This window comes from Apium graveolens, chromosome 2 (assembly GCF_009905375.1).
Source record: "Apium graveolens cultivar Ventura chromosome 2, ASM990537v1, whole genome shotgun sequence".
Taxonomy (NCBI): domain Eukaryota; kingdom Viridiplantae; phylum Streptophyta; class Magnoliopsida; order Apiales; family Apiaceae; genus Apium; species Apium graveolens.
In genome coordinates, this window is record NC_133648.1 from 139,131,487 (window position 1) to 139,140,278 (window position 8,792).

An 8,792-nucleotide genomic window follows, 5' to 3' on the forward strand; every position below is an offset into this window, starting at 1 on the left:
GAAGAACAGAAAGACAATACTCACTCAAGAGTATGAACATTTTGACTCAAAGACTAATGAGTCATTGAATGATTTATATGATAGATTTGTCAAACTTTTGAATGATTTGTCATTGGTTGATAAAGAGTATGATCTTGAAGATTCAAACCTTAAATTCCTGTTAGCTCTTCCTGAATGCTGAGATTTGAAGGCAACGACAATAAGAGACAACTACAATCTTGATGAAACAACTCTTGATGAAATCTATGGAATGCTCAAGACTCATGAACTTGAGATGGAACAAAGAAGCAAGAGGAAAGGAGGAAAGTCAAGGACAGTTGCTCTTAAGGCTGAAGAAGAATCCCCCAAAGCAGCTTCCTCAAGGAAAGACAAGGGTAAAGCTCTTTTCATAAAGTCTGAAACTGAGTCATCAAGTTCTGAAAGTAATGATGACTCAGATTCTGAAAGCTTGCCTGAGACTGATGCTGATGAGGAGATGATGAAGCTGTGTGCTCTTATGGTGAAAGGAATCACAAATATTGCATACAGGAAGTTCAGGAAGGGAAAGAAGTTTTCCAGGAAAGGCATAAGTTCTGATAAGAAGAATTTCAGAAGATCTAAAGGCAAAGGAGGAAAGTCTGACAGAGGAGATTATACCAATGTTAAATGCTATAACTGTGGTGAGAAAGGCCACATATCTCCTGATTGCAAGAAGGCAAAGGGTGACAAAGGCAAGGCTCTTGTCACAAAGCAGAAAAGCTGGACAGACTCCTCAGACTCTGAAAGTGAGGAGAACTATGCATTGATGGCAAATGCTGATAAAGAAAGTGCTGAGAGCAGTTCTGAAGCTGCTGAAACAAAGGTACCTCAGACTACTTATGCTTTTCATACTGATGATATTAATGAGTTGAGAAGATATCTTAAAACCATGTTTGTTAGTTATCGAGATCAAACTTTAACATGTGAAAGATTAACTTCTAAAAATCTTGCTTTTAAGAAAAGAAATGATTTCTTAAAAAAAGAGTTAGTCATGTTCCATCAAACTCAGAAGGATAGAGATGATGCTTTTTATGTTAGGGATGAAGTGCTAAAAATGAATGAATCTCTAAAAACTGAGTTAGAAAAGGAAAGAGAGATTATCAGGACTTGGACTAACTCTGGCAAAACAACTCAAAATTTGCTAAGTAGTGGAAACTAGAAAGAGGGCTTAGGTTATGGAGAAGATAAGAATGATAAAGGAACTGAAGAAATTAAGCCTGTTGTTAAGCAAAAGCCAAAGTTAAAACCTGTTAAGTTTGTAACTGTAAAGCCTAAAAATGAGAAATCAGAAGTTAAAGAGGAATTAACTTCTGACAAACTAAAACAGGAAAAGACAGCTGAAGTGAACATAGGCTTAATGACAAAGAAGCAGCTTAAGCATAAGCTGAAAGATGTTAAGAATGCAAACAAGGTAAAATCACCTAGGAAAAATAGGAATGGAAAGGATGGTGTGAATAAAAGCAATGATTATAAACCTGTTCCTGATGCTCCTAGGAAAACATGTCATAACTGTGGAAGTTCTAACCATCTGGCTTCTTTTTGCAGGAAGAATAAAAATATTAACTCCTTACCTTCCAAATCAGGAGTTAAGAGTCATTCTGTTAGATACAAACCACAGAATCCTTGTTTTCATTGTGGTAGTTTATGGCATTCCATTTATACTTGTAAGGAATATCATAGTTTGTACTATGATTATTATCAAATAAAACCTTCTTTGAAGAAAGTTTCCATTATTCCTTCTAGTGTAAATTCTGATTCAAAGTCTGATAGTGTAAGTTCTGATAAGAAAAATGTTAACATAAACTCTGATGCTAAATCCGCTGCAAATGTTAACAAACTTAATAAGGCCAAAGGATCCAAGCAAGTCTGGGTCCTTAAAACTAATAATTAGTGGTCTTTGTGATTGCAGGGCAACAGGAAAAATATTCTAGTTCTGGACAGTGGATGTTCAGGACATATGACTGGAAATAAGGCCCTGCTATCAGACTTTGTGGAGAAAGCTGGCCCAAGTGTTTCTTATGCAGATGGCAACATTGGAAAAACATTGGGATATGGCAATATCAATCTTGGAAATGTCATAATTAAAGAAATAGCTCTGGTCTCAGGACTTAAACACAATCTACTGAGTATAAGTCAAATATGTGACAGAGGTTATCATGTTGATTTCTTTGAAGAACACTGTGAAATTGTGAGTAAATCTAAAGGCAAACTTGTTCTGAAAGGATACAGGCGTGGTAACATTTATGAAGCTAAGCTTTCAACAAGTACTGATGGTTCTGCAATCTGTCTGATGAGTAGAGCATCAATTGAAGAAAGCTGGAATTGGCACAAGAAACTCTCTCATTTAAATTTCAACAATATAAATGAACTGGTCAAGAAAAATCTTGTGAGAGGACTGCCAAAGTCAGTATTTGCTCCTGATGGCCTTTGTGATTCATGTCAGAAGGCCAAACAAAGAAAATCTTCATTCAAGAGCAAGACTGAATCATCAATTCTTGAGCCTTATCATCTACTACATGTTGATCTATTTGGTCTAGTAAATGTCATGTTTATTGCAAAGAAGAAGTATGCGTTGGTCATAGTGGATGAGTTCACCAGATACACATGGGTGTATTTCTTGCACACAAAAAGTGAAACTACATCTATCTTGATTGATCATGTCAAATATTTGGATAAAATGGACAAAGATTCTGTGAAAATTTTAAGGAGTGATAATGGCACTGAGTTCAAGAATTTAATAATGGAAGAGTTCTGCAAAAACCATGGAATAAAGCAGGAATTTTCTGCTCCTGGAACTCCACAGCAAAATGGAGTTGTTGAAAGGAAGAATAGAACTCTCATTGAAGCTGCACATACAATGCTTGAAGAAGCAAAGCTTCCAACCTATTTCTGGGCTGAAGCTGTGCAAACTGCTTGTTTTACTCAAAATGCAACACTTATTAACAAGCATGGAAAAACACCATATGAGATGGTGAAGAAAAAGAAGCCAAATCTGAAATACTTTCATGTATTTGGATGCAAGTGTTTTGTTCTCAAGACTCATCCTGAACAGCTATCCAAGTTTGATTTAAAAGCAAATGAAGGAATCTTTGTTGGATATCCACTTTCCACAAAAGCCTTCAGAGTCTATAATTTGAGAACAAAAGTGGTCATGGAATCCATCGATGTCTCTTTTGATGACAAGAAGATTACTGGTCTTGAAGATTTTATTGACCATGATCAGCTGAGATTTGAAAATGAAGACTCAAACTCTGATACTGAAAATCCTGATAGTCTAAGTCCTGATACTGTAAATTCTGATGGATTAAACTCTGATGTTATTGAAACTGTGGTGACTACGTCAAAGGAAGATGCACCTATACAGGAGGAGCATATTCAAGATCCTACCACATCTCAAGAAACATCAGAACATACATCTGGCTCTTCAAGTTCTGATTCGTCAAGTTCTGATAAACCAAGTTCCGATAGTGCTGAAAATCTAAATACTGAAGAATCCAACTCATAGAGCATAGTTTCAGGGGGAGCATCAGAAAATGAAAATGAAGACTGCATGGATCATGGGGGAGCATCCAGTTCTAGAGAAAACTTTTCATCTGCAAGGAAGTGGACAAAATCACATACACCTGATTTGATAATTGGAAATCCTAATGCAGGTGTCAGAACTAGAACAGGTACTTCAAATGAATGTCTCTACAATTCTTTTCTCTCTCAGACTGAGCCAAAGAAAGTGGAAGAAGCTCTTCAAGATGCTGATTGGGTGCAAGCAATGCAGGAAGAGTTAAATGAATTTGAAAGAAACAAAGTCTGGACCCAAGTGCCAAGACCAAAGAATAGATCTGTTGTTGGTACAAAGTGGGTATTCAGAAACAAAACTGACAGTGATGGCATAATTACAAGGAATAAGGCAAGGCTGGTTGCAAAAGGATATTCTCAACAGGAGGGAATTGATTATGATGAAACATTTGCACCAGTTGCTAGGTTAGAAGCCATAAGGATATTTTTGGCTTATGCTGCTCACAAAAAGTTTACTGTCTTTCAAATGGATGTGAAAAGTGCTTTTCTCAATGGAGAATTGGAGGAGGAGGTATATGTTGAACAACCTCCAGGCTTTGTAGATCCCAAACATTCAGATTATGTCTACAGGCTTGATAAAGCACTTTATGGATTTAAGCAAGCTCCTAGAGCATGGTATGAGACTTTAGCTCAGTTTCTTCTAGAAAGTGGATTCAACAGAGGAACAATAGACAAAACACTGTTCTACCTCAACCATGGAAAGGACTTACTTCTGGTCCAGATTTATGTTGATGATATCATTTTTGGGTCTACAAATGACAAACTTTGCAAGAAGTTTGCCACACTAATGCAGTCAAAATATCAGATGAGTATGATGGGGAACTTAGCTATTTTCTGGGCCTTCAAGTCAAGCAGAATGAAGAAGGCACTTTTATTTGTCAAACAAAGTACACTAGAAACTTGCTGAAGAAATTTGGAATACAAGATTGTTCAAGTGCATCCACTCCCATGGCCACTGCAACAAAACTGGATAAGGATACTGGTAAATCAGTAGATATTACTGACTACAGAGGTATGATTGGCTCTCTACTCTATCTAACTGCTAGTAGGCCTGATATCATGTATGCTACCTGTCTTTGTGCAAGATTTCAAGCAGATCCAAGAGAACCTCACTTAACAGCTGTGAAAAGAATCTTTAAGTATCTTAAAGGAACAGCTGATCTAGGATTGTGGTATTCTAGAAAATCAGATTTTAAACTAATAGGCTACTCAGATGCAGATTTTGCAGGTTGCAAAATTGACAGGAAAAACACAAGTGGAAGCTGCCAATTCCTTGGAGGCAGATTGGTTTCTTGGTTCAGCAAGAAACAAAAGTCAATTTCCACATCAACTGCTGAAGCAGAGTATATTGCTGCAGGAAGCTGTTGTGCACAGATTCTTTGGATGAAGAATCAGTTACTGGATTATGGGTTAACATATTTCAAAATCCCTATTTACTGTGATAATCAAAGTGCTATTGCTATTGCAGGTAATCCAGTTCAACACTCTATGACAAAGCACATCAGCATCAGGTACCACTTCATAAGGGAACATGTGGATGAAGGTACAGTGGAATTGCACTTTATTCCAACAGATCAACAACTAGCAGATATCTTCACAAAACCACTGTGTGAAGCCACTTTTACAAGATTGGTAAATAAACTTGGAATGATTTCAGGTTCTTTCTCTAAATCTGCTTAGTCTTGTTCTGTATTATCAGACTTTATGATCAGTATTTACAGAATTTAATCTCTTTGTGTATTCTGTGATTAATTGACAAATGTTTTTAAGTACTGACTGCTGTCTGATATATGGTTCTAAACTCTGATAAGTGATATGTCTGTCTAAGTAACCATTCAATCCTATGAGGATAACTGTGCTAGATACTGACTTACTAGTCTTCAATAAACAAATGATCCCATGTAAGAAGTAATTATTTCTGTGGAAATCTTATGACACTAGCAAATTCTGATAATTGAGCTTAGTTAAGTTTACTTTGTTTATCTTATTACTAAGTCATAAATTAGAATAATGTTACTCATCTATTAAGTTCTGATACTAGTAAAACTGCTGAATGTACTAAGTGCTGATAAACCTCACTTATAAAAAGAAAAATCAAAAGGTTCAAAGAATAAAATCAGGTACTCCTTTGAGATCTAGAGTAAAAATGTGGAAGGGAAGACCCAAGTGCATTGCTGGTATTAAGTAAATATGCATTAGAAAAGCAAAATATTTTTACTTGGTGACTTTTCACACTCTATGATTACTGGAGAAATACTCTGATAATAGCATAAATTCTGATAAGCAGTCGTGACTCACTTACATTGAGGAGCCACTGTAAAATAGAATTTAAAAAGATGCATAAAATTAGCACAAAACAGTTGAGGTGGACTCAAGCATGAACTCATTCATCAGTAGGTTTCAGGATAATGACAGCTCTTTAGCAAAATTTTAGTTATGCCTTATTTCTAAGATATACTGAAGTGAATCAGACTTTACTCTTTGTCTGCTATTTAGCTTGATGCACACACTAATCACTCCATCTGAATGATGAAAATTACTGTGGTGGTCTATGTTGTTTTAGATAAACAGTCATTGTGTCATTTTGCACTAACTCTGAGGCCAAGTTCTGGTTGCATATTCTGACGATTAAGTTCTGAAGAGTATAACTCAGCACTTGTATGAGGATTTACTTAGATAGGCATTCCTTTTTCGAGTTAAGAAATTATGTTCTGATGACTGTTAAGTTCTGAAATAAGTCTAAGTTCTGATATTACAGTCTAAATTCTTTACTTGACTTATCTGTGGATAAAATTTGATAACAGTCTCGGTACAAACTAGAACATGTGAAGTGGAAGATTAATGGTCACTATGGTTAGGATTCATGGTACTCGTACTTAAACAGTCAACTTTTACTTGTGTCTTGTGCGCATTCAACCATGTTTTCTCTTTCCAATGAATGTTATTCTTTTTCCAAGTCTGGGGAAACGAGGTAGAATTAATTCTACCCATCAGCATTAAATACTTTTACGTCTCCTGGCATTCTCTTGCCTATATAAGCAGCCACTTCACATCAGCTTTCCCATCACACTCTTTCTCACAAACTTACCTTCATACTTTTTCTTTCAAAAACACAATGGTCAGATACAACATGTTTTTGAACTACCAAAACTTCAATATGGAGCTAAGCTGTGCCGACTGGCAGCAGGAATGGCACGTCACGGCCATTCCTGAGGAGATATTGGACTCTGTCCCACAGGAGGTACTGACCCAACTCCTATTCTTCTATATGGACTACCATCGCCATCTAGAGCGATTGGAGGAGGAAAGGCTGGAAGCTCTCCGCCAGCAAGAGCGAATCATCCGACTCGCCATTCTGTTTGTCGAGAGTAGGAAGAAGAAGAAATGATTTAATCTTGTCTTCTTCCTGTTTTTCTTCATCATCAGCTTTGTCAGGCTTCTTAGCTAGGACTAAAGCTGTTGATGTAAGGTTTAGTAGCTTAGGGAAATCTTGTATAAGTACTGATGTAATTTCCATTTCATGAATGTATTCTCTTGATATATTAATGAAATCTGTTTTTATTTCAAGATTTTGTCTCTAAGTTATTTTGTAATGTATTGATAAATCCTGATTGATATTCTGATGACCATATAAATTCTGTTTTATTTTAAGTTCTGACTTTCCTTTATCAGTACTTAATCATATGATTTATCTTGGTCATTTTCACTTGATTTCTTTTCAGAATATTAATGATGCAGTGAAAAATAATTAAATCAGTGGGAACGGTTTCAATTTTGAATTAAAATGGTTTCACCTTGATTAATGGAATATCTGGGTAAATGGAACGGTTTTTCCTTGACAACAGGCAAGTGGTTTTTCCTTGAAAACAGGCAAGTGGGCAAGTAATGATTACTATTTTCTCGCGCCCAGTAACTATCCGTTATTACTGCATGTCTGACAGGTGTCCAACGGTAACATTTTTTTTAGAGTATAAGTACGACAGAGAAAGGATTTCTTTAATCTTTTATTTCCTTCATACTTTTTCTCTCTACTTGCTTTTACTCTCTCTTTCTCTCACGTTGGTTTTTCATACAGACATTTTATCAAACACCTAACAGGCACTTTTAAATCTCAATTTTTCACATGGCACCTAAGGTTTTAATCATTGATGGAGCTAAGTTTGTTCCAAACAACTATGCTGCAATTCTTGATCATGCTGAAGTTCCATCTGAATTGCATTTTGTGCAAGATCTTCTTGCACACAGTGAGATTGGGTATGCACTTACCCAACCTTCAGTCTTTTTGAGCCAACAAGTTCTGACGTTTTGGCGGACTGGGCACTTTGATGATGGTGGTAAACAAGGCACTCCCAGTATTATTTTCGAAGTGGGTGATTCATCTTATGCAGTTACTCCTGGTACAATACGCAGGGCTCTACATCTCCCAGAAGATTGTACTTTTTCAACTCCAGAGGAATCATCACTTCAGGAGTTAATGGCTGATTTGGGATATGAAAAGAGTTTGGCAAAGCTTGGGCAGTTAAAAAGGGCTAATATCAGAAGAGAATGGAGTTTCTTCTTCAACTGCATCACCAAAGCTTTTGGGAACAAATGTTCGAATTTTGATGCTATCCCAATTCTGAGTCAGCACATAGGGTATGCTATTATCCATCAAACTCATTTTGATTTTGCAACTGGTATAATTGGTTTTATTGGGGATAGGATGACAGAGGATATGAATGTTGTCTATTTTCCTAGATTCTGTCAACTTATATATATTTTTTGTACTGATGAACCTCAATTAGTCAGTTCCTCAACCCCACCTTTTAGAGTTGCAAAACGATACTTTAATGACCTGGTAAATGCTGACACTAAGAAATCAGTGGTTAGACCATTACAGATTCCTCAGTCTGTAAAAAAGATCTTAGTTAATGCTGATCCTCATACTTATAGATCTGTTTACTCTGATGTTCAACCAACCACAAACACCCAAAAACCATCATCCTCAACACCTACCACTCATACTACTCAACCTACCCTCAGGACATATCTCAAATCCTATCTCTCCACTTCACAGACTGTTCAATCCTCATCCTCCAAGCCAAAGAGGACAAAGACTGTTCCTCAAATACCTCAAAAGAGAAGGAGGACTGTACTGAGAGATGAATCTGATACTGAGGAACAGGTTCCTTCTTCAGAACCTGTTGTAGGTGAAGCTGAGA